General features: G+C 46.5%; 1 long non-coding RNA gene across 1 annotated transcript; it reads right to left on the bottom strand.

The window, feature by feature from the left end:
* Window positions 1–2,932: 2,932 nt before the first annotated feature.
* On the bottom strand, window positions 2,933–17,677 carry LOC115304519. Its single transcript, XR_003914473.1, has 5 exons — window positions 17,490–17,677; window positions 10,364–10,497; window positions 5,369–5,511; window positions 3,500–5,123; window positions 2,933–3,348 (listed from the first exon to the last, which is right to left on the bottom strand). It is a non-coding gene; the product is annotated as an uncharacterized LOC115304519 (long non-coding RNA).
* Between the last annotated feature and the right edge of the window lie 8,028 nt (window positions 17,678–25,705).

Below are 25,705 nucleotides of genomic sequence, written 5' to 3'. Positions count from 1 at the left end.
GGGGGATGAGACGGGGGCGCGAGGATGAGCGCGAGGCCGCGCGCCGGAGGTGGGGTCGGGACGGGCGGGCCGGCGCAGCGCGCGCTCCAGGGACGCGATCGGGGGCGCGAAGCGCGCTCACAGCGCAGCCCAGCCTCCGCCTCCTCCCGGCTTAAGGCAAAAATACCTGCTGGAGCCCAGGCCTAACGTGCAGTTAACACTCAAGTGTTTTGGGTTTCTAGGGCGGAATGACTTGGGGGTGGGTGGCAGTGCGGCCGCAGACAAGGTACTAGATGGGAAGTTGCCAATTCTGGATCAAGAACTGGCCAGCCTGTGCCCTTGGGATAATCATGCCCCAGACTGGGCTCCACCTGCCCCACCTGAGAAAAGGAGGAGCGATGGAGTCGCCTAAGCCCCACTTTCCACATCAGCCCCACCAGGCTGTGGCCCGATGCCTCCGGTCAGGGGGCCCCAGCCATCCGCAGACTGTGGGCTCCTGTGTTTCCCCAGCCCCGGCCACGATGGCCCCTCGGCCCTTTTCCCTTGCACTCCTCCTATGCTTTCCTCTTGGTGGGTCAGTTCCCACCGCCTCGGGGTGACCAAATCTGTGCCTCTGTCCTGATTTGGAGAGGCTGTCCACACTTCCCCCTGTCCAACTGAATAAGCTCTCTGAGATGCCCCCATACCCAAATCCGAAAAACCCAAAGTAAGCCAGCGCCTTCTCACTTCTCGTTACTTCCACCACTTAACTACAGCAGCCTGAAAGAGTCCGGGCCTTCTCTTCCGTGGTCTTCACACACTGCCTGCTCCCCAGTCCTCTCCTCTGGCACAAAGACTGGATGGACTGAGCTCATGGTCATTCCCAGTCAGCCCCCTCCTGCTCCCCTGGAGCATTCCCACTTGGTTCTCCTGCCAGCACGTACTTGACCCTGAGGCTGGGGTTGGCTCCCAGAAGCACAGGGCCATTCCTTCCCAACTCGAAGTCGGTCTACTGAATGCAAGCCCAGCTCAGCCACAGTGAAGACCCCCCACGCCCCCGACTCCACCCTGCAGGCCCTGCCACATCTCCCACGCCCTCGGGGTCCCCCGGAGAGCCGGTGTGCTCCTCGGTACGTGTGCTCTGTGTTCTCTTCAGCACCTTTCTCCAGGGTGTGGCCTCATCCCTGAGCACCTGCTCCTCCCACACCCTCCCCCATCCGTGCCTCACATCAACCCCATCAGCCCCGGAAAATCCTCTTCCTCCCTTGCTGGGCCCCGATAGCTGCTGCCCTTATCATGTGACCTTTCATTTGTCGTCTTCACGAGTGGCGGCTCCTCAAGACCAAGGCCTCCTCATCTTTGTCCTTCCCCTTGATGTGGCCGTTGTGACAGCTCAGGTGTTGGCACTTCTCGCGCAGCTGTCTTGGCCGCGGGGAACCGTGAGGGAGAAGCAGTGGTCTGCACCGACGAGCCTGAGAGGGGTGAACCCGAGCTCCTGCCTCATGTTCCGTGGGCATGAGGGCAGTGGACAGTGGGCCCAGCTGGATGTGCGTTGCTGTCCCCTCATGAACTGCCCACCCCGTTGCAGAGCCTGCGGGCCGGCCTGTTCACGCCACCGGCAGAGGCTTTACAGAGACAACACTGCAGGACCAGGATTCACAGCCCAGCCTGCCGAGGAAGCCCGTGGTCCTCACAGCAAAGTGGGGCTGTGCTTGAGCAGTGAGGTCAAGTCCATCGAGGGCAGGATGGCGTCACAGGAAGACTACATATTCCTTTTTTTTTTTTTTTTAGCATTTACTTATTATTGAGAGAGAGACAGAGCATGAGCAGGGGAGAGGCTGAGAGAGGGGGAGACACAGAATCCAGAGCAGGCTCCACGCTGTCAGCGCAGAGCCCGACGCAGGGCCCAAACCGACAAACCGTGAGATCATGACCTGAGCTGAAGTCGGACGCTCAACAAACTCAGCCACCAGGCGCCCCTACCTACTCCCTTCTTCCTGCACGATGGGTCTGAGCCACTTACGCACGTGCCGTGACTGAGGCCGGCTCTGAGAAAGACTATGAGCAGAGATGCTTCGATTCTGAGCCGATGGCTTTTCATTCCAGCAGGTGCTTGTGTCACCACACCAGAAACAAGGGGTGGGGTGGGGTGGGGGTGGTGCACACTTGGCTTTTCCAACCGCCTGACAGACAGTTTTGCTGGGAAACCCTGCCATGTCCTCAAAGCACGCTACGTCCAAAATCAAACTCCTCCTACTGCCAGTCCTCAACCTCGGTTCATCAGCTCCAAAAGCAGCGGTGCTCCTCCCAGCAATCCGAGCTCCGCTCCGGGCCCTGCCTCTCAGCAATCCCACACCCCTGCCCCCCTTCCCTCGGCTGAAGTCCTGCCTCCCTTCAGTCCTCGCCTCGGTCAGGCCTCCAGTGAGCCGCACCCTCCCCAGTCTCTTCCTCCTGGTCTTTCCTGCCGTGGCCGCGGGACTGCTCCTCCCAAGGGCCACCTTGAACGGGTCATAGTCCCCTTGCTGTACAATCTACACCGATTCTCTGCCTGCGAGCCAAAGACCTCCTTGTTTTGACACTGAAGCTCCACAGGCCCGGCATGGGTTCCTTCCCTGCCTTCTGCTCCCCGACGCCCCATCGCGCACCTGCATTGCCCTGCAGAGTCCCTCCGCCTTCCCCACCTGTGTCACAGCCACACATCCGGCCACACTCGTCGTGTCCGCTTCAAATGCCACTTCTGTGACGCTTCCTTCCTAACCTCCTCATCGGGAAGATTCTCAACCACCTCTTGAATCACACACCTCTCTTCTTCTCCCTGTTCTAGCTGGGATTCCTAGTCCTTGTGTGTGTCTTATCTGGTAGCAAGTGTCTAACTTCTCTGCTGTGTTGTCCAATGACACATAAACAGCATGGTGTGTGTGTGTGTGTGTGTGTGAGACTATGTATAAAAACCTGGTTCAAATGTATGTCAAGGTGGAAATAATACTCAATAGAGTTTTATTAGAATGAATTGAAAAATGCAAAGGCTATTTGCTCAAAGGTCTGCCAAAACCCCTGAAAATTCCATCATCTGAATTACAGCTTTAAACCATGGTCGGTTATTTTCAAAAAGCCACTGGAAAATCTTAAGACCGCTCCCTGAGAGTGGCCTCACATCAATAGCATTTATTAACACACCAGCATGGTTTAATTCATCAAACAAACCATCCTTACACGACAAAACCCGGAGGGTCTGAGACACAGAGCCAAACACGCGGGTGTGAGGAGAGAGGCCCGCCGTGGCGATCCTGGCCGACCAGGAGGCCGCCCGCCGGGGTCGGCGGGTCAAAGAAGCTCAGGAACACGGAGTGGTCAGCTCTCTGCTCCTCTTCCGTCCCAGCGAGGCAAGTCCTGGAGGCAGGGTTGGAGTGCCAGGAGGGGCAGTTACATGGACCTAATTACGTACCCATCGTGCCGGCTGGGGCTGGGCGCCTCTGTGGCTTGCTTCACTACTTGCTGTGGGCAATTTGCCACCTCCATCTGCCCACCTCCGTCAGCTCACCCCGAGTGTGTTCGAGTGTGTTCCTGAGTTCCCAGTTCTTCCGGTGAGGACTTCACAGCCCACGTGTCCCTGGGCTCTGGGTTCCAGACAGCCTGGCTGGGAGGGAAGAGCAGAAAGGAGCGCACCGCACCAGGACCGGGGCGGTGGGCGGGGCTTACTCACTAGTAAGGTGACTGACAGCAGGCGTCGGCTTTGCACACCGAAGCGTTTCTGGGGAGTCTGAACCTTGACTTCAAAGACTTACTGCGGATAAGAGTTGGTTCATTCACTCCTCAGCAGATTCATGTGGGATTTGTCAGTGCTGTGCTTTCTTCTGTGTGTCCCAAGCTTGTGAATTTTTTACCTTTTCCAAAGTCCTTCGGAAGAGCTGGCTGTAGAACATCACGGGAGGTTTGCTCAAGTCCTTCTATCTAAATCCTGGGGGCTGGGGTGCCCACAACGCCCCTGTGCCCCGGCCTTCCTTGGCTGAAGGTCTCCTACAGAACTCTGCCTGGCAATTTCTGTGTGGAGTCAAGTTTCATTTGGGTCTTACTGTATCATCAGGACTTCAGCTTGGGTGAAGTGAGTTGGGTTTACAAAAGGAAAACAGCGAATAATCTGACACAGAAGGTTTGGGTTTAATTAATCAGTACTCAGAAAGCAGCTTGAAACCTTGAATGAGACTGCTCTATGCAAACAAGAAACCATTAACATTTTGTGACTTTGCATCATTACAGAATTAACTAAATAACATGCATGTGACTAAATGTGGTGAACCATCCGGGGACTTGCGTCTGGCGTATGCTGGCTGCTCTCTGGCAGTGAAGAACTGCCCACCGATTTACCTGCCTACAGACTGCAGTGTGGGCAAAGGAGGGATCTGAAGAATCCCACAGCACAGTTAATTTGATTTCCCACGCCATTGCTGAGGGCTCAACTGACTCAAAGATTCTTGATGGAAACACAAGTGTGTGAAATTTATGCTGGACCCATAGCCTGTTTCCTTGTATTCATTATTACAAATCAATCTACAGTTATCAATAAGGTAATTATTTCTGGTCATTTTAGAGAATTGCCACTTGTACTAACGGTGCTGTGGGAGCACAAAATAACAACTTATCCAAAACTTAATCCTGTTTGGTCTTAGGCTGCATCACAGTTTTACAGCATATTTCCTCTGCCAATTCTGACTGACTAATGTCTGGCTTCATTAATCTAATGTCAAGATTCATTGTCATTCCCAGAAATCATATCAATTCATCGCTGAGACAAGTGGCATAGGCTTTTTTATTCAAGGTTTTACAAATGTTCTCAGATATGAGGGGTTTTGGGAGGGCTTAAAACATAAGCTTTTGAAGTAGAAGAGAGGGGAGTGGTTGAAGACAAAATTTTGCCATCACATTCACTAATGGGGGCGCCTGGGGGGCTCAGTTGGTTAAGCATCTGACTTTGGCTCAGGTCATGATCTCACGGAAACTTAAAAAAAATATTTTGAAAAATCCACAAAGTGAACATTTTCAAACTTACCTCATCCTCTGAAATGGAAGCTGTCTGTACATACCAAGTTCACATACCAAGTTCAGCACGCTCCTGGAAGGCTCCCACCGTGCCAGCCAGCCTTCCACCACACCGTCTGCAGCGGAGTCTAAAAATCCAATTGTGTAAAATCCAGAATCTGGTTATCAGAAAGCTGATTAAAAGCAGTGCTTTTCAGTGACTCTGGCTTGCACATACACCCAGTAAAAGTGAGTACAAACAAAGATCATGATGCTTACACTGTCCACCATCACCTTTCCCTGAATTACAGGATTTGAGAAAGGGACTGGGCGGGAGCAGGAAGGCACCCGCAATCCAGAGAAAGCCAAATCCCAGGTACAGTGTAAATTTTACCTTAGTTGGTGCTGGTATTTCATTTCCTGCCGTGTTCATCGTCACATAAATGGACTGAGGTGAGGTAGGGAAAGTTCCCAAGAAGCAGAGCCTGAGGCAAGGATTCAGGGGCACTCGCTTGCTTGAAGGCATGTTACGAGAACCTGTAGGGAGTGAACACATCACAGAAGGAAGGGAGACTACGGTGGCTCAGCCCATAACTGATGGGGCAGCTGTCTGTGCAGCATGAACGACACGGGGCCACTTATATCTGAATTTTGGGGGGACAAGACTGTAAATGTATCCTCTCTTCCTTATGATTTTCTTAACAGCATGTTCTTTTCTCTAGTTTACTGTAAGAATACACCATATACTACATACAACATACAAAGTAGGAGTTAACCGTTCATGTTGTCAGTCAGGTCAGCAGAAGGCTGTTCGCCACTAATTCCGGGGGAGTCAGAGGTGCGCATGGCTTCCCACTGCACGGGCGTCGACGCCCGAACCCTGCATTGTTCCAGGGTCAGCTCCTTCGTAAGCACAAGAGAGGTGGGAAGGTGGAAAGAGAAAGATGATGGGCGGAAGGAGGGTAAGAGAAAGAAACGGAGGACGCAGCAGAGAAGCCAGGGAGAGGGACGTGTAGACCCGTAACCTTCCAGGGAACATGCGTGCAAGGAAACAGAACTGTTAGAACAGAAAGGGAGACTGACAGAAGAAAACACAGATGCAGGCAGACAGAGCTCCAAGCCAATGATTTTAAGGACATGACAAATCTGATAAAAAATTTAAAAACAGGCAAGCAAAATGCTATTTTGAAACGTTGCTGTGGAAATTAGATGCTGTGTTAGGCTCTCACGGCTGCTGTAACGACGTGGCACGAACCGGGTGGCTTTGAGCAAGAGACACGTGTTGTCGCACATGCTAGAGGCTGGGAGTCCGGGGCGCCCGGGGGGCTCAGTCAGCGACGCATCCGACTCCGGCTCAGGTCACGACCTCACGGCTTGTGGGTTCGAGCCCCGCATCCCGCTCTGTGCCGACAGCTCGGAGCCTGGAGCCTGCATGGGGTTCTGTGTCTCCCTCTCTCTCTTCCCCTCCCCTGCTCTCTCTCTCTCAAAAACAAACACACAAACAAAATTATATATTTTTTTTTAATTTAGAGGCTGGAAGTCTGAAGTCTAGGTGTCAGGAGGGCCATGCCCCTCCGAGGGCTGGGAAGTGTCCCTCCTCTGACTCCACTGTCACACGGACATCTTTATGTTGTCTTCCCTCTGTGGCTGTCTCCAGGATTCCCCTTTTTATAGGGACACCAGTCCTGTTGGATTAGAGCCACCCTAGTGACCTCTGCTGAACTTGGCTGACGCTGCAAAGACCATGTTTCCAAATCAGGTCACAGTCTGAGGCCCTGGGGTTTGGCCTTCAACACACCTCTCAGCTCATAGGATCCAACCGTAACAGACGTTAATATGGGAAAAATACAGACGAAAACTTTGCGTCCCAAACACCACGAAGTCACAAAGGGCTGACTACGTGGGAACAAGTTACAAAACCACCACGCCAAAACTGGGGAATTGAAGCAGAAGAAATTTTAAGTCACACATTATATGTAACTTCAAACATTTTCAAATAGCAGGAAAAACAGAAGCAATGGAAGACAATTTAAGAAAGGGGTTATTGACAGTCCCCAACTTCACAGTGGTTCCACTTGTGATGTTTCAGTTTTTACACTTGATGGTGACACAAAAACCGTACACGTTCAGTACAAGCCATACCTCGAATTTTGAATTTGGATCTTGTCCCAGGCGAGTGGCACACTGGACGGCCCTGCCCCATGCGCAGCCCCGCGGTCATAAGAGATCGTAAGAGAAACAACTGACGCACAACAGCCGTCCTGCCCCAGAGGCTCCGCCACTCTGTCTGTTGCTTTCAATATTCAGTACATTACATGAGATACTCAACACTATCATGCAAGAGGCTTTGTGTTGGATGGTTTCACACAATTGTCGGTTGATGAAAATGTTCTGAGCACATCAAGGTAAGCTGGTCTAAGCTGTGATGTTTGAGGTTAGGTGTAGCAAATGCATTTTTGATTTAACAGTATCTTTAGGTTACAATAGGTCTGTTGCAGGACATGACCCCACTGTAAGCTGAGGAAGGTGTGTGGTTTTATTTCTAGCATAGTGCTCAGTGACTGTCATCGGTTGGCTCACTGATAAAGCTGTACTTCTTTGTCACCTAAGAATTTCACATCACTGTCACCACGTTTTAAGTCACGTTAGTGGACGGATACCTGCTTGAAGACGGCTTCTGGTTGTGCAGGTTTTAGGAGACAAAACCTTAACCTGGATTATAACGTCACTGGGTGACAGTGACATGGCTTCTCTGCAGGTAGGTGGCTCCCTGGCACTCTCCACAGAAACACTACTGCGGGACGCAGCGTGGCAGGGCAGGCCTCCCCTGGAAAGTAGGGTCCACCAGACACGGACAGTACACACGTGTGTTCTCTGCACTCAGTTCACCCCCAAAAGGAACAGAAGAAGCCAGTATCTGGGGTGCTTCTTAATCATTCTCACCAATCGGATTAGATGCTTCACTGTTCCTGGGGCAGGGAGTGCGCGTGCGTGTGTGCGTGTGCGTGTGTGTATGTGTGTTTGTAAATACAGAAAGACTAGAAATATTACAGTAATTGGAGTTTCCTCCACATGGACGAAAACATGAGGAATGTGGAGATATCTCCTCCGCACAAAAATATTTTAAAAATCAAAAAGGGAATCAATCAATAGATTAATTAATGAGATTGACCTTCCACAAGACTTCAGTGAGGGATTCTAGTAAGGGATGGGAAAAATCATAAATGGTGACCCAAAAAACTAATGTAGGAGAAAAAATAAGGCAGTTAGTTTTAGGAAAACAAAAGATAGGGTCCATGATCATCATATATCATAACGTTAAATTCTGAATAAATTTCCTGTAATATAATTTTGATATAGTTAGATTTAGGTCTATCATCTTTTTATTTGTTTTCTTTTTTTTTAATGTTTTTATTTATTTTTGGTACAGAGAGAGTCAGAGCATGAGAGGGGGAGGGACAGAAAGAGAAGGAGACACAGAACCGGAAGCAGCTCCAGGCTCTGAGCTGGCTGTAAGCACAGAGCCCGATGTGGGGCTTGAACCCACTAACGTGAGATCTGACCTGAGCTGAGGTCGGAGGCTTAACCGACTGAGCCACCCAGGCGCCCCGTTGTTCTTTGTTTTCTGTGTTTGTTCCTCTGTTCCTCTTTTCCTCACTACTCTGGGAATAATCCATTTTTTAACCCTGTGCTGATGTTTTCCTACACCTCTCTGACTGCTGTGTGCATTGTTGTCATATACAGACATTACATATACACATACATTATAAATGACACAAAACAGTGACAATATTTTCTACACCAGTCATATGTCTTATAAAAATTAGAAGAAAATTTAAGCATATAGTCTTTCTATTTACCCATTTTTATGTTCTTTATTCATTCCTATGGATCTGAATTTCCATCTCGGATCGTGAAAGACTTCCCTTAGAGCTGCTATTACAATTTGTTGGCAATGAAGTATCAGCAGAGGATCTTCAACTCTGAATGTTTGAAGTTTTACTGGATTTAGAATTCTAGGTTGACAGTTTTGTTCTTTCAGAATAACCACATTCTTGTTCCATTGTCTCTGGCCTCCACTGTTTCTGACAAGACATCGACGTTCACTTCTGTCACGCCTGCTTGTATGTAACTGTCATCTTTCTTCTTTCAAGGTCTTCTCTTTCACTATCTTCTCTTTACCCTTGGTTGCAACCATTGGATGTGCCTGAGTGTTGTGTTCTTTGTGCTTATGCTTATCCTGCTTAAAGTTTTCTGACCATTTTTGATCTATAAGATTTGCTTTTCACAAAATTCAGATAATTTTCAACGATTCTCCCAGTCTTTATCCTGCTAGTTCTTGCTCTCTTCTCCTTTGGGATTCCTCCTATACTTATGTTGTACTGATAGATACTTTCCTGTGGGTCAGTGTGACTCTTCCAGGTCTTCTTTTTGTCAATATCGTTTCTTTCTATTTTTCAGATAGAATGGTCAATTGACCCTTCCAACATCTACAATCCACCCTTAAGCTCATTCTATTAATTTTTCAATTTATATGCTGCACTTTTCCATTTTCTAATTTCCCTTTGGTTTGTTTTTATAATTAACATCTCTCTGTTAAAACCCCTCCCCATTTGTTCATTCATTAGAAGCATTCAGTCAAACAGCTGCTGTATGTAATGCATACTTATAACAGTTGCTTGAAAGTCTTTGCTTGCTAATTTCAACATCTGGTAACCAAGGTTCAGTTTCCAAAAATGAAATTTTCTGGACTGTGACTCATATTATTCCATTTCTTTGCATATCTAGTAATTTTTTATTACATGACAGACATTGTGGACAATGTATTGGAGTGAGAGAAAATCATATTTTCTTCTTCATAAATGTTCAGGTTATTCAGGCAAACAGTGAAATTAGTGTTTCTTACTGTTAGTCTAGTTAGTCTTGGTTTTATCCTTTCTTGGAGTGGAACTGGTTTGGTTTCGAACATATGTTTAAGATACGTCTCTGATACAGAGTGTGGGTCTTATTCTAAAGTTTGATCCTTTCTGAAATTTTAACTCCATTCCAAAATTTTCAGGAAGGCCTCTCCAGTGCCTAGGCTAGGGCTCCGTGATCTCTGAGACCCGCCTGTCTTCTGGTGCCACCATTTGGCTCTCAGGCTGCAGCAGGTGCTCGGCCTCACAGAGTGTCTCCCTTTGCCTGTGCAGCCCCACCTCGAGCCAAGGAATCACAATGAGCCCCCACGCAGACTTCTTAGACCTCCCCTCTGGGCAGCACCTCCTTCTCAGAACCTCACACTCTAATTCCAACCACTTCAAGGGCCTGAGCTTCAGCCTCCTCCTCCTCCACTCAGTGAGACCACTTCCAGGCTGAAAACCAGAATGATGACAGGCAACCCTGGGCTCACCTCACAACTTTCTCTGCTCCTGTGCTGCTCAGTTTTCAGTGGCTGAAAAGAGTTGAAGCCTGTATTGTGTAGTAGTTGTCAGTGGAGAGAAAGTCTGGTATCAGCGGCTGTGTCACGGCTGCCAGCAGGAGTCTCTGAAAAATATTTCATAAACACAATATGTACACACCTGACAAATTGGAGAAAAAGAATGAGCAATTCTAAAGGGATGTTTCCAAGGAAAAAAAGAAATTAGTAGAATGAACACATTGATAAAGAGTTTGAGATTGATTTATGTTGGTAATTTATGTTGGTTTACATAGTTGTAATAATGTAAATTCTGAAAATTGGCATAAAACAATATAGTTGGGGAGGAAGAGAATAGAAACTAACGTGTGTAAGCTTAGAGAAAAAGAGATAAGAAAGCTAGGTCCTCATCTTGCGGGTGTAGGCGGTCAGTAAGCAGTTTTATGGAAAAGTGAAAAATGAAGGCATGGCGTTGCAAGCTTATTATCTGGAAATCGAGAGGTAGACAGCAAAAGAAACGCGTGACTGTGACTGCACTTGCCTTCAGGAAGTAAGGTAGTACAGCTCTGGGGACTACTGTGTGTATTAGAAGCCTAACTGTACAATTACACACTTTTACTGTGAAAAATAACATCTACAGAAATGTACATAAATGTTTTAACAAAGAAATAGAAAGCCATCTAATTCTCAACCATGTTAGAAAATTGATTTTCATTGCAAGTCTAATTAAATCATTTTATAAACATTCCTATTGCAAAATGTAACATATAGAAATGTGTATAAATGTCATCGGTAACATTCGAATAGTTAGGAAGCCAAGTAACTATGAACCAACTCAAGAAGTTAAACATTATATATTTCCCAGAAGTCCGTCCATTCTCACGAAGACATTCTTCTGACTTGCAATTATTTCTTTGCTTTTCTTGACCAGCATTGGATGCATCCCTATAAAATACAGTTTAATATTGCTTACTTTTGAACTTCATATAATAGAATTATACCATAAGTATAATTTATATGTTTTGGGTTTTGTTCATTCAATTGTAGGCTTATAGATTTATCCATGTTGTTTCATGTAGTCTACTTTTTCTTTTCTTTTAACTAAATAGTCTTTGAATGAATGTATCAAGAGTTTATTGGCCCTTTCTATCATTCCACTGGCGTTGGGCACTTGGGCTGCTCCCAGATTTGGGCTATTATGAGAAAAGTATAGCAATATAATACACCTTATTTTTATTATTAAACATTTTATTTAATACTTATGTTTTAATAAATGTTTAATGCTTATTAAATATTGTTATTTAAGTTATACTTATTTATGAGTAATATTATATGATTTCAGATATGATACCCTGGTGAATATAGTGCAATTTTCTCCCCTGCTCTGAGTTGCTGCCTGTGCCATACGTTGCCGTGCACATGCAGAGTCTCTGCTCCACTATGCGGTCCGCCCCGCCCTCACCTGCGGGTCCGCCCGGGCACTGTGAGCACAAAACTAAGGCAGCTTTGCCACATCTAAACTCTTGACACACTGAGCTTCATTTCTCCTTCCCCGCCTCTCCTCCCCTCCTTCTTCAAGCCTTGGCTGCACTTTTTCCTGCATTTTTGTCTATATTTTGAATTCTCTCTCATGTGTCACTCCTGCAAAATACTCTTGGGAGTCCAAGTGGGATTGCACCCAACCTAGAAGTCAGCATACAGCTGAACGGCCTGGTCGCATTTTGAAACTTCCATTCCGTAAACACAGAGGATCTCTCCACTTTTCACTAATGTCTCTCGGTAAAGCTTGCCATATTCCCCATAAAGGTCCTTAATGCCATTCCTTCATATTTCTTGGGTTTGCCATTTTTGGATGCTATTTGTAGATGGCATATTTTAACATTATACTTTCTTTCTTTTATTTTTAGGTTTATTTTGAGAGAGGGAGCGCAGGTGATGGACAGAGAAAGGAAGAGAGAAAATTCCAACCACACTCCATGCCGTCAGCACTGAGCTCAATGATGGACCCCATCCCACAAATTGTGAGATCATGACCTGAGCTGAAATCAAGAGTCAGACGCTTAACCAACAGTGCCCCACAGGCGTCCCTAAAATTACGTTTTCTATTTGTTGCTCTTATATAGAAAAACAATAGAATTATTTTGTTTTTTATTAAATTATTTATATATTTTTATAATTTATGTTATTACATATTATTAATTCTAATATTTTATTTGCAATTTTTTGTTTACAAAAATATATATTATATTCATATTTATATAAATATACATTATTTTTTTACAAAAAATATATATACAATCATTTCATCTGAAAACAATGATAATCTGCTATCTTCCTTTCCAAAGGTTCCAGTCCTGGGGCACCTGGGGGGCTCAGTCAGTTGAGCATCTGACTCTTGATTTGGTTCAGGTCATGATCCCAGAGTTGTGGGACTGAGCCCCGCATTGGGCTCTGAACCGGGCATGGAACCTAAGATTTTCTCTCTCTCCTCTGCCCCTCCCCTGCTTGTGCTCTCGCTCTCTCGTGCTCTTGCTCTCTCTCTCTCCATAAAATTTTTAAAAAGTTTTTTTTTAAGCCACCAGTTGAGACTGTTTTTGTCTTCCTGTAACCGCCAGGCCCCCGCTCAGTGACGCGTGGTAGGGGTGATCCAGGGGTGGGGGCGTCCTTCCCTTGCCCACCTTGCAAAGGGAAGATTTTCAAACACTTGTTAAATACAGTGTTGATCGTGGATTTCTGTAGCTTCTCTTCGTCTGATTAAGAAAGTCCTAGTTTAGTCAGTTTTTAAACTAATACTGAAATTTAGCAAATGTTTTTCTTACATCATTGGGATGATTATGTAGTTTTTCCTGTATTAACCTAATATGGAAAACAATTAACTGATTGTTTTAATGTTAAAGCAACCTTGTATTCCTAGGACAAATCTGACTTAGTCAAAATCTATTATCCTTTTAACATAATTGCTGAATTTAGCTTACTATTATAGAAAAACTCATCGATAACTTCCCCCAAAATAATCTGAAATTAAAAGTAATTCATGGTCATTTTGGTTTCCTTTCCTTTCTCAGAGACTGATGAAGCTTTTTAACCTCTTCCAGGGCTGCCGCCAGGGTTAGGGCGGCGGTAGGTGCCCCATGAGCCCCTGAGAAGTGGAGAAGTAGGCACAGAGCCCCGGAACCTAATCCGCAGGGACCTTTGACAGTCCAGGCACCACAGCGATCAGAGTTTTCCCCACCGGTATTTCAGCCAAAAGTTGACCAACCAAAACAGAAAGGAAACGGGGAGGGAGGTGGAGAAAATACAGGAAAACATAAAATATGAAAAACATCCCACACATAAAACAACAGCAGGGGCTGAGTCATATCTGCAATTTCATAGCCCTCCCCAGGAGCCTCGAAGTAATGGAACCTGTGTTTGTACAAACGATTTATTGGGATGTCATTACCATGTGTGGTGGGGCTTTACCCTGTTCTGAAAATTTTTACATCTGTTCCCGTGAGTGAAATTAGCCTAGAAATATTCCTAACCCATCTGTCCTTGGGATCAAGTTTTACCAGGCATTAAATAAGTGGCAAAGTTTCTTCTGTTGTCTGGAGGAGCGTAAGGATGGAATCCTTTCTTCCCTGAACAGATCAAACAACTATCCAGTGAAACCAGCTGGCCTGGGGTTTTCTTCTAAGGGAGCGCACGTAGTGCAGATTTAATTCACAGATTTTACATTGTTGCCGTTGTTTCTTCTTGAGTCAGTATTGGCATACCTCCCCCCAGATTTGTCCACTTTCTATTTTCAAATTTATTGGCTTAAAGTTGTTAATGATATCTTCTTTCTAAAATGTTTGTGTGTGTGAGGCATTTGTGGTGATATTTTTTTTCCCAACTGAAGTGTAGTTGACATACATTATATTGGTTTCAGGTGCCCAGTGTAGTAATTTAACAGTTCCGTACATGACACAGAGCTCACCAGGGCGAGTGCAGTCACTACCGTCACCAAAAAAGTCATTACAGTATTACTGAGTATGTTTCCTATGCTGTACTTTTCATTCCCATGACTTATTTACTTTATAACTGGATTTGTATCACTTAATCCCCTTCACCTATTTTGCTCACCTCCCACTCCTTCCCCCTCTGTCAGCCACCAGTTTGTTCTCTGTATTTATGACGCAGTTTTAATTTAATTGTATGTTTTGTTTTTTAAATTCCACATATAAGTGAGATCATATGGTAAATTGTCTCTGTCTGACTTCGCTTAGCATAATACCCTCAATGTCCATCTATATTTTTGCAAATGGCAATAAGAAATAAGATTTCTTTCTTTTGTGTGTGTGTGTGTGGCTGGGCAATATATATGTACACCACATCTTCACCGACTCACCTACTGACGGACACGTGGGTTGCTTTCATATCTTGGCTACTGTAAATAATGCTGCAATAAACATGGGGATGCATATGTCTTTTCAAATAAATATTTTTGTTTTCTTTGGGCAAATACCCAGTGGTAGGATTACTGGGTCATAAGGTACTTCTATTTTCTATTTTTTGAGGAACCTCCATACAGTTTTCCAGAGTGGCCGTACCAGTTTGCATTCCCATCTCCAGGACACGAGTGTTCCTTTTTCTCCACAACATTTTCAACACTGTTGTTTCTTGTGCTGTTGATTTTAGCCATTCTGACAGGTGTGAAGTGGTATCTCAGCGTGGTTTTGATTTGCATTTCCCTGATGGGGAGTGATGTTGAGCACCTTTTCACATGTCTGTTGGTCCTCTGAATGTCTTCTTTGAAAAAAATATCTATTCCGGTTCTCTGCCCATCTTTTAATCAGATGTGTGTGTGTGTGTGTGTGTGTGTGTGTGTGCGTGTGTTGAGTTGAGTTGTAGGAGTTCTTTATATAGTTTGGATATTAACCGCTTATCAGATATATCATTAGCAAATATCTTCTCCCATTCCATAGGTTGCCTTTTTGTTTTGTTGATTATTTCCTTTGCTCTGCAAAAGCGTTTTATTTTGGTGCACTCCCAATAGTTTATTTTTGCTTTTGTTTCCCTTGTCTAAGAAAACATACCTAGAAAAATATTGTTAAGGGCTATGTCAAAGAAATTAATGCCTATATCTTCTAGGATTTTTTTTGGTTTCAGGTCTTACACTTAATTTGACTTTCTTTATACACTCTGACTATTTTTGTGTATGGTGTAAGAAAGCGGTCCAGTTTCATTCTTTGGAATGCTGTTGTCCAGTCTTCCCAGCACTATTTGTTGAAGAGACTACCTTTTCATCATATATTCTTGCTCCCTTTGTTGTAGACTACGTGACCATAAAACCGTGGGTGCACTTCAGGCTCTCCGTTCTGTCCCATTGATCGGTGTCGTTTTTGTGCCACTGCCATACTGTCTTGAACACTACGCATCTGTGGTGTAACTGGAGCTCTGAGATTGTGATGCCTCCAGCTTTGTTCTCTCTGATTGCTTCGGCTCTTCAGGGGCTTGTGTGGTTCTACACAAAGTTTAGTATTTTTTGTTCCATTTCTGTGAAAAAATGCTGTTGGTATTTTGAGGGAGACTACACTGAATCTGTAGAATGTCGTGGTTAGTTAGACATTTTAACAATATGAATTCCTCCAATCCATGAGCGTGGAATACCTCCCCATTTGTGTCACCTTCAGTGTTTTCCTCAGTGCTTTATAGTTGGTTATTTGCAACTTCTATTTTTTGTCAGTTTCACAAGTGGTTTTGTCAGTTTCATTAGTGTTACTAAAAAGCAGACTTTTAGCTATTTAATGTTTGGTTTTATTTTACTTAATTAGTCTTCTTATCTTCATTAGTTACTTTATTCTTCTTTCACAAATGCGAGACTAACCCAAAAAAGGAAGATGTAGATGAAGTGGACAGTTTGCGGGAGATTCTACCAAGACTGACACAAGAACACTCACTTTGGTGTCTTGCTATGTCTGACATCCTCTTGTTATTGCCCTTGAAAAGTACTTTGGTCTGTTAGTCAGAAGAGATCTAGAAGGGATTTGTCTCCCCCCAGAGCTCATCTTTACAGCCATCTCAAACCAGTCCTGCAGCCCCGTTTGTCTTGGCTTCTGTGCTCCAGAGCATGTGTGTTCAGGTACAAAGAGCTGATCTGTGGCCCCAAACTCCCCAAAGTTTTTCGTTGCCTCTTTTTTCTCCTGCTCTGTTTCCTTCTAAGGCAGCTTCCTTCAAATCACCCCCGGTTGGGGTACAGAGTGGATTTAGATATGCTTTCCTCCTACTCTAAGTGTGATTGCCCTTTTTGGGGTCCCAGGCTAAGGTCTGGAGGTCTCCTTTAAAGCCTTGGATATTGGGCCTGACTTCTTCTGCTTCTTCTGTCTTGTAGGAACGAAAGCCTCACCAAAGTAAAACTCAGGTGTGGGTAAAGCAGAAGCCCTGAGGAGGAGGGCTTCGATGGCCAGGTTTGCTCCTATGCGCGCACAGCATATACATGTGCTCGTGCCTCTCGTTACAGACTTCCATAAAATAATTTACTGCTGTCTTCAGATTGTTGATGCATTTAAAGTAATTTTTGAAAAACATGTACAACTGTGTTATAGAATATTTTTCATTGTTTTTAGCTGGAGAGTTAATTGAACTAATCCAGACTGGTGTTTCTAGAAACCAGAAGCCACTCTACCTTCAAAGTATTTGTACTTTGAAGTATTAAAGGAAAAGAGACACATAAACAGACATAAAGAAGGTGTGGACTGCAGAGAAGGAGCTATAAATGTGACAATCACCGTGTAGAGAAGGAGACTGTCTTCCACAGAGAGTTGGAAAATGAGATTAAAAATCCAGACAAAGATGGAAATGTGGGCACAGGAAGCGTCGCAGCAAATGCAAGCGCAAGAGGTGTGGGGCCGGGCGGTCAGGGAGGCCACGCGGCGAGGCCGCCGCTGGGAGCTCAGGGGCAGCTGGAGGCTGAGCGTGGCTCCCGTCTGAGTTGGTCCTGTCACGGTCACGGCCTCCTCGCCGACCTGGCTTGAGTTCGTCCCCCATTTCTGCGGCCCCTGCTCGCCAGAATTGGTGGGCCTGCTTTTCCCGCACCAGCCCTCACCGACCTCGCCCTCTGGTTCTGTGGTCCGGGCCGCTTGGTTGGTTTCTGACTTACAGTGAAAGCCCTGGTGCCACATGATTTGCATCCCAGGGGCCCCTCGCGTGACAACTGGTGGCGCCGATCACCAGGATCCTGAGAGAAGCCGGAGGCAGCTTTGTGAGAGAGGAAGCAGAGTGAGGCTCGAAGCACAGAGTTTGCGAAGCTGAACGTTCGAGTGAGCGGTGACATCTGTAAGTCCAGGACGCAGAAGAGCACCTGGAACGAGAGAAAAGATTTAAGAGCAATTAGGTCACACACCTGGTAACTGAAACCCTGGGAGCCTTACTGAATCGGGTGGAATAGGAGTGATGACCCCAGAGTGAATCTGGAGACCACCGACACCCAACGGTCGGACGAGGAAGGAACACGGCAGCCCGACGACGCAGGCGTCTGGGCCACCGCTTCGGCTCCCTCTGATCGTGGGTGGCAGGAGGCGGCGCGGTTTCCTGAAAAATCTAACTGATTTCCAGGAGAATATGTAGTTTAGTTTTGTCTCTTCTGGGATTGTATGTAAATTGATTCACACTGTACCTGTTCTTTTGGGACTTGCTTTTCCCCCCAATATTATGTTCGTATGATTCATCCTGTTGTTATGTGTCTGGTGTTTGTTTAATTTCATTGTGGAAGAGACTCCTGTTGGACAAATAATCTTCAACTTACGTACCCGCCCTGCTGTTGGTGGGCACGTGGGCTCTTCCCATCCAGGGCGACTCCGAGCAATGCCACTTTGAGTGTGCTCGTCCACGTCTTTGCACACGTATATTTACACACATAAGCACTCATATATCTTGGAGGCATATCTGGGGGGCGGGCTATTTAGTAATAGCGTCTGACTGTCTTCAGCTGTTGCTGGGTGACTGCGCCCAGCTAGCCTCCCCGCAGCCCCAGTGACGGAGCCTGACGGGCCATGTGCTGGCCGACATTTGATGGGCCGGACTCTCAGTGCTACAGCACGATCGCAGAGTGACGGTATCTCTCCAATGTGTTTAAGGTTTTATTTTTTTTTCTCCCAATGGCCAATGAGATCGAGCACACAGTCATGTTTATTGGTCTTTGGATCACCTTTCGGTGACATGCTCCTTGAAGACCCTTTTGTCATTCTGGCTTTTCTGGCTAACTTGCAAAAGTTCTTTGCACATATGTTAGATAGGAGTCCTTCGTCAAATGTCTTTTCCCACAGGCTGGCTTATATTCTCATTATTTTTTATGGCATGCTTTGATGAATAGAGTTCTTCATTTTAATGCATTAAATTTAGTAATCTTTTCTTCTTGTCATTAGAGCTTACTGTATTTTAAGAAATCCTTCTTACCCCCAAGGCCACAAAGATAATCCCTGGAAGCCCCTTCTAGAAGCTTTTCCTTCCCCATCTGGGTTGCTGGGTGTTCTACTTTCAGCAATCACAGACGAAGACCCACGGGATGCCTCCCCTCCCCTGAGAAAACAACCAGAAACCTGGAAGCATGACCAAAGCAAGAAGCAAATCCCCGAGGTAACGAGAGGGTGGAGCGGTGGGGGACCCCACACAGACTGACGGGGGCCCATGCTGCTTGGAGGAGGGAGATGGGGAGCCAGGTTTCCGGGTCTTTCAGTCCGGAACTGCGTGTGGTCCACACAGCCAGCATAGTCTCTGTGGCATGGGGAACCAGAGACGCGTAGCCAGGACTACAGCCTGAATGCTGAAGAGTACGGAGGAGCCCCGTAGACGAGAGTGCCAGACAGGGTCCCGGCCCCTGCTCCCCGCATGGCCACTGCCCCTGAACCACACGTGCACACGCAGACTCAAGCCCCCCACTGAAGACGGACAGCTTGAAGCACCCACGCTGGAAGCTGTCTGAGCCCCAGCGCCCCCAAGGAAACCACCCACCAGGGAGAGACGGCAGTCGCCATGCCCAAGTAACGGACAGAGTTCGGAAGCCCACAGTTTAATTTTCATAATGACCCAAATACGGTCCAAAACTACCCAACACTGAAGAACCAAGAGAAGAGAACACACTTCCAAGAGAAAAGAAAATCAATCAATCTAGATGTTGAAATTTAATATTTCAGCCTTTGGTCTTTCTATTAACTTTCGTATGTGATGTCAGTAAGGGTGTTTTCCTCCCTCCCTGTTTGGCTAGTCAATTTTCCCAATAGTGTTTATGGAAAACCCCATCCTTGCCCCACCGATCTGCCACACATCACGTGACCATAACTCATGCACAAGTGAAGCTGTCTCCAGATTTTTCTTTCGCAGCGATAGGCTCACCTGTGTCCATGTACCACCTTGTGTGGTTGTGCAGTTTGACGACTTGACACTCCACACACCAAGTCGCCCGCCGTGCTCAGGGACAGCCCGGCACTCCCGGCACTCTGCGGTTCCTACGCAGCCGGGGGGCTCATCAGTCATGCTGAAAATCAAAACGAATGAAAAATCTGTTGTATGTGCAACTGAGGCTCCATGAGATCACTAAGTCAGTTTGGGAGGGACTTACATTACAGCGCAGAGTCTGGTCAGTCATGGACAATCCTTAGGTCCTCTCCTTGGGTTCCAGAAACTTCTAACGACGAGGTCCTGCCATTTTCCCTGGAGAAGCTCTTTTGCTAGACCTTTCTGAGTCTTTGACATTTTTGATGCTATCTTAACGGTATATATTATAAATGTCTGTTTCTTGAAAACAGAAATATGATGCAATCCAGAATGCAATTTTTAGCATACTCAACAACACCATGCTCACTTACTCATTCTAGTAATTTACCTACAGATTGCTTTGTTCTATGTGCACAGTCATCTGTGGAAATGCTAGTTTTATTTATTGCTTTACACTTTTATAACCTTTGTGTTGTTTTAGTCCTGATTGCGGTGGCCAAGGCCTCTGAGGTGGAGTGAGCGGCCACTGAGCTGTTTTTCAGCTCTCAGGCCTAGTGCTGCGTCTCACCATTCAGCACGGTGCTGGCTGGAGGCCCTCTGGCTATCTTGTATCAGACTAAGTAAGTTTCTGATTGGTCTCACTTTGCTAAGAGATGGTTTTTTAATTATGAATGCAGGTTCAACTTTATCAAATGCTCTTTGTAAGTCTACAGCGGTGGCCATATTATTTTTCTCATTTAATGTGTCAATATGATGAACTACTTTGATTGATCTTCTAATGATAATCTCTTCCTGGAATACATCTGTCCTGGTGATGAGGTGTCTTTCCTTCTTATTTGACTGATCTCAGTGCCCCAATATTTTGCCTGCATCCCGGCTCCGGAGACACACCTGCATGGCCTTCTCCTCTCCGGGGAAGCCCTCCTCTGGCTTCCATGCCAAGGTCGTGCCAGGCTTGTGCAGCACGTTGAGGCTGTTTCTTCTCTGTTTCCTGAAATCATTTGTGTAAGATCAGTGTTAGTATTCCCAAAAGGCTTCTGAGAGCTCACCAAGGTCAAGGCTGCTCAGTGGAGCAAATCCTGGCCAGGTGGCTCTCAGGGCTGCCTGTCTTCCCTGGCCTCCCCCTGTTCGGCTCAGCACTGAGGCATCTCCCTCAGGAGCCCCAGGCCTTCCGCAGGAGCCAGGGCCCTTCTTGACGTGTACCTGCCCCCAACAGGCCTTACCACCCAGGTCAGGGTGCAGAGGCCAGCGCCTTGGGACAGAAACGGCTGTATGGCTCTGGTGCTCTGTAGCTTTCTGTTTTCATCCAGTAACTGACCTTGGAGTTCCCAGTGCTTAGATCTTTAGCACACAGTACTTCGTGTCCCTACACGTGGTCTTTTTCATTTCCCTTCCCTTCAGCAGGAAGGATTAGCCAGACACCAGAAGCATCAACCATCCTTCCCCATTTTTCATGTCAGAGGCTACGTCTGCCCAAGCCACGCCAGCTCCCTTCCTCCTGGAGTCACGACAGGAAACGGGGCGGTAACTCTTGTTCTGCTCTGCGCAGTGACATCAGCCGAGGCTTAGCAGGAGGTCTGGCTTCACACCCAGTCACAAACTCCAGTCAAGTGGGCCGCGGCTGAGGGGGAAAAGAGCTCACGTTTAAATATCTTGTGAGTTAGCCAATGTCTTCGGGTCCTTTCTTAAGTGAATAATAATGAGAAGTTCAGTTTCATCTCTGATCCGAGAAAGTCCTGTAGTCAATGTCTTCAGGATGCACATCTCAGAGTAAGAGAGCCGGACGGGGAAGCACCAGCAAAGTGTATGACTGCATATTTGCCTATGTGCTTGCAAGAGAAAGAAAATGCTCAGCCATGCCTGGCTTCCAGCAAAATGCCAGTAAGTTTTATTGACTTTCATTTCTGGGGTGTTGTGTCTATAACATTCACAATTTTCAACGTTCCTTTAATAAAGAAAAACAATGTGATGATGTCTCTGAATCTTTGTTCCACTTTGCTGTGAGAAACCTTGTAAATTTAGCAACACTCAGGTATAATTCCTTTTTCCACAACAAAAGAACATGGACCCTTTTCAGTCTGAATCTAAAGTCATTGTTACTTAAAATTTTTTAAAAAAAAAGGAAGGAAATTCTGGAAATAATGCACAGTGGGCTTTATAAATCGCAGCCCCGGTCCTGTTAAGGGCTGGTACCAAGTGGATGGACACGCCTGCTCGGAGTGTATAAGCCACTTACACAGACGTTCCTGCCTCAGGGGACAGCTACAGAAAGCATTACACCATTTGGTGGATGCTTTTTATTTATTTAATTTTTAAAAAACGTTTATTTTTGAGAGAAAGAGAGACAGGGCAAAAGTGGAGGAAGGGCAGAGAGAGAGAGAGAGGGAGACACAGAACCCGAAACAGGCTCCAGGCTCTGAGCTGTCAGCACAGAACCCGATGCGGGGCTCGAACCCAAGAACCGTAAGATCATGACCTGAGCCGAAGCCGGACACTTAACCCACTGAACCACCCAGGTGCCCCTCATGGGTGCTTTTTATAAGTAAGTTTGAGGAAAGAGCTGTCCGGTAAAAGGGCAACTTACAGCCATTAGGGATTTGAATATTGTGGAGAGATGGGTTGTTGGTTTGTTAACCTCGGCACCTAAGGGGCAATAGTCTTTTAAATAGGGAACGGGATGCCGGCCGTGAGAGCATGTTGGGGGTCGTGGTCTCGGGAGCGTGTTTCCTGCTCCTCTGAGGTGCCAGCAAAGGCCAGGCAGGCAGGAGAGACTAACCGAGTCACCTAATCAAAGGGGTATATTCAAGACCACTTGGGGCAACAGAAGTGCCCCCACGCCCGGGACACCGGTCCTTCCGTGAGCTGGCAGGCCCGCCAGGCGGGAAGCCCAGGCTCGACATTCCCTGGCTGTGTCCACAGCTCTCGCATCAGTAGCTGTTAATCGCAGAGTCACCGAACACCCAGTCTCTGCCGCAAAGATCCCGCTCGGACTCCTGTCTTCATGGCTTTCCTGCTAGTCACTTGGGAGCAAAGAACAGAAGGATGAGGGAGTCTGAGGGACACGCGAATCCCCCTTTTTATTGCTGGTGGAATGTGGTTCCTCCCACCGTGGCCCCTGGGGAGGCCCTCGGGGTGTGCGGAGCAGAGCAGGTGGGCTGGAGCGTGGCCCGGAGGTGGCCGTCCTGACTGCTCCCCTTCACTGGGTCTGGAACTGGTTCTCCCACCTTCCACTGACGGACCATAATCACCTTATTACCAAAATAGGAAAATGCCTTTTCAGTGTGGGCGAGATAAATTTCTTGTACTTTATTCCCGCTGCAATTAAATGATGAGATGGCCTTTTGTGTAAATAAAAAGGGATAAACGGGCACCTGGCTGACTCAGGTGGTGGAGCGTGCGACTCAGGGTTGTGAGCTTGAGCCCCACCTTTGTGTAGAGATTACTTAAAAATAAAACCTTTAATAAATGAATAAATAAGAGGTAAAGACAGAAGTACAAAAAGAAAACAGGAGGGCTGCTAAGGTTCTGGTTTGTTTACTTTGCACTGGCAATTCTTAGGGCCGAAGGCATTCAGAGCAAGGCCATCACAGGGTGGCCTGTGACAGTGCCCAGCAGAGCAGGTGCTCAGGGAGTCACGATGGAAGAAGGAACAGAAATACATATTTGTATTTACCAACAAAAATGGTGCTCCAGGCTGGACCACAGTAACGTATGACACCTAGAAGAAGCTCACGTCTCCCCGAATGGTTTTAAAGTGCTGGACATTTCTGGGGCGCCTGGGTGGCCCACTCAGTTAGGCATCCGACATCAGCTCAAGTCATGATCTCACAGCTCCTAAGTTCGAGGCCCCGGTCGGGCTCTGTGCTGACCGCTCAGAGCCTGGAGCTGCTTCAGATTCTGTGTCTCCCTCTCTGTCTGCCTCTCCCCAACTTGTGTTCTGTCTCTCTCTGTCAAAAATAAACAAACAAATTTAACAAAATTTAAAAAACATAGAGTGCTGGACATTTCTATTGGGTTTAGTAAATACCATTAAACACTCAAATAGGCAACCAATGAAATACACAAATACAACGTTCCTACTTCTGACTGCCAACTTATATTTTCCAAAATAAAACTTAAAAATAATTTTATCAAGAAAACATCTTAAGGTCATCATCTCTTCAGGATGCCCACCTCCCGGTGAGCAACATCGCCGGGACCTGTACCCCTGCCGGGCACAGAGTGATCTGCAACTCGTTACATCCGGGCAGAGGGGGTCACGTGACTCATGTGTTTCGGTCTGTAATTTATACATTTATATAATTGTACAAATTACTTAAAATGTTATAGCAATGCACTGCTTTCCTAATAAAATATAAAGATTTTTACATTTTGAGGGAAAGGCAAGCTTGCTCTTCTGGGTAAATACTGACATTTAAACATACCGAAGACCAAATAGAGCCTAAATTTATATTGTGAATATTTGTTGAGCTCATTGCATGGTTTTGTACATGAGTTTTTTTTTAAATGTGGCTTTACTGAGGCTCAACTGACATGTGGAAATGGAAGATATTTAGTGTAGGTCATGATGATTTGCTCCCTGTGCATTGTGAAGGGGTCTCCCCGTTAAGTTAACAATCACATCTGTGACCTCACCCACTTACCTTTTTGTGTGTGACACAACATTACGCTTTACTCTCTTAGCCAACTTCAGTTACCCAGCGTGGTGTCACCAGCCGGAGTCCCCATGTGTCACGCTGGCCCCTAGGACCTTATTCATCTCAGCTCAAACACCGCACCCTTTCACCAACTCATGTATTTCCGCCACCCCTGAGCACCTGCGGCCACTTTTCTGTTTCTTTTTTAAACATTTCTTAATGTTTATTTTTGAGAGACAGAGAGACAGAGACAGAGTGTGAGCAGAGGAGGGGAGGGGGGTGGGGGACACAGAATTTGAAGCTCTGAGCTGTCGGCAGAGCCTGTGTGGGGGCGGAACTCAACAACAGTGAGATCATGACCAGAGCTGAAGTCGTTCAACCGACTAAGCCACCCAGGTGCCCATCTACTGTTTCTATAATTTCACATTTTTTTTCGATTCCATAAATGAGTGATAGCATGCAGGTGTCTTTCTCTGTCTCACTTATTTCACCGAGTGTAAAGCCCTCAAGTCCGTCATGTTGTTGCAAATGGCAGGATTTCCTTGTTCCTTGTTGCTGAGGAATTGCATGCATACGTGGCATCCTCCGTATCACTGATGGACGTTTGAATTGCCTCCATTGCTCGGCTGCTGTGAACAATGTTTCGCTGCACATGGAAATATAGACATCTCTTGGAGATCCTGTTTCCATTTCCTTTGGACCCGCGCCCAGAAGTGGATGGCTAGATTCGGTGGTGGTTCTATTCCTAACCTTTGAGGAACCTGATCACTGTTTTCCACAGCGGACACACAGGCAGGAGGCCCCTCCCGCCACACCCTCAACAACGCTTGTGCTTCTTTCTTCCTGACACTCTGCCAGGTGTCAGGTGACAGCTCACTGCACGTTCCATTTGCGTTTCCCCATGATGAGAGGTGTCGCTGCGGTGATGTCAGTCAGTCACACAGCAGGTCACTTTCCTTCCTTCCAGCTCTTTGCTCTTATAAATCCACCATGAAATCCTTATGTTATGCTTTATGCATATTTATGATTGTTTTTCTGAAATTAGAGTTCTAGAAATGAGAGAGTGTTACTTCTGTTATGCCCAGATTACGGGGTCCCCAAAACCCCAAAAACCAAGACCACCAGGGAGTCCGAACTACGTAGGCAAAAGCAAAGGGCATTTATTCGGGCTTAAGCTCCGTCTCTCAGACCTCACCAAAGCAGTGGGTCCGTGCTGAGAGCCCGGATCACCAGTCGAGCAGGGGCG

This window comes from Suricata suricatta, chromosome 10 (genome assembly GCF_006229205.1).
Source record: "Suricata suricatta isolate VVHF042 chromosome 10, meerkat_22Aug2017_6uvM2_HiC, whole genome shotgun sequence".
Taxonomy (NCBI): Eukaryota; Metazoa; Chordata; class Mammalia; order Carnivora; family Herpestidae; genus Suricata; species Suricata suricatta.
This window is presented reverse-complemented; position numbering and strand designations above follow the sequence as displayed.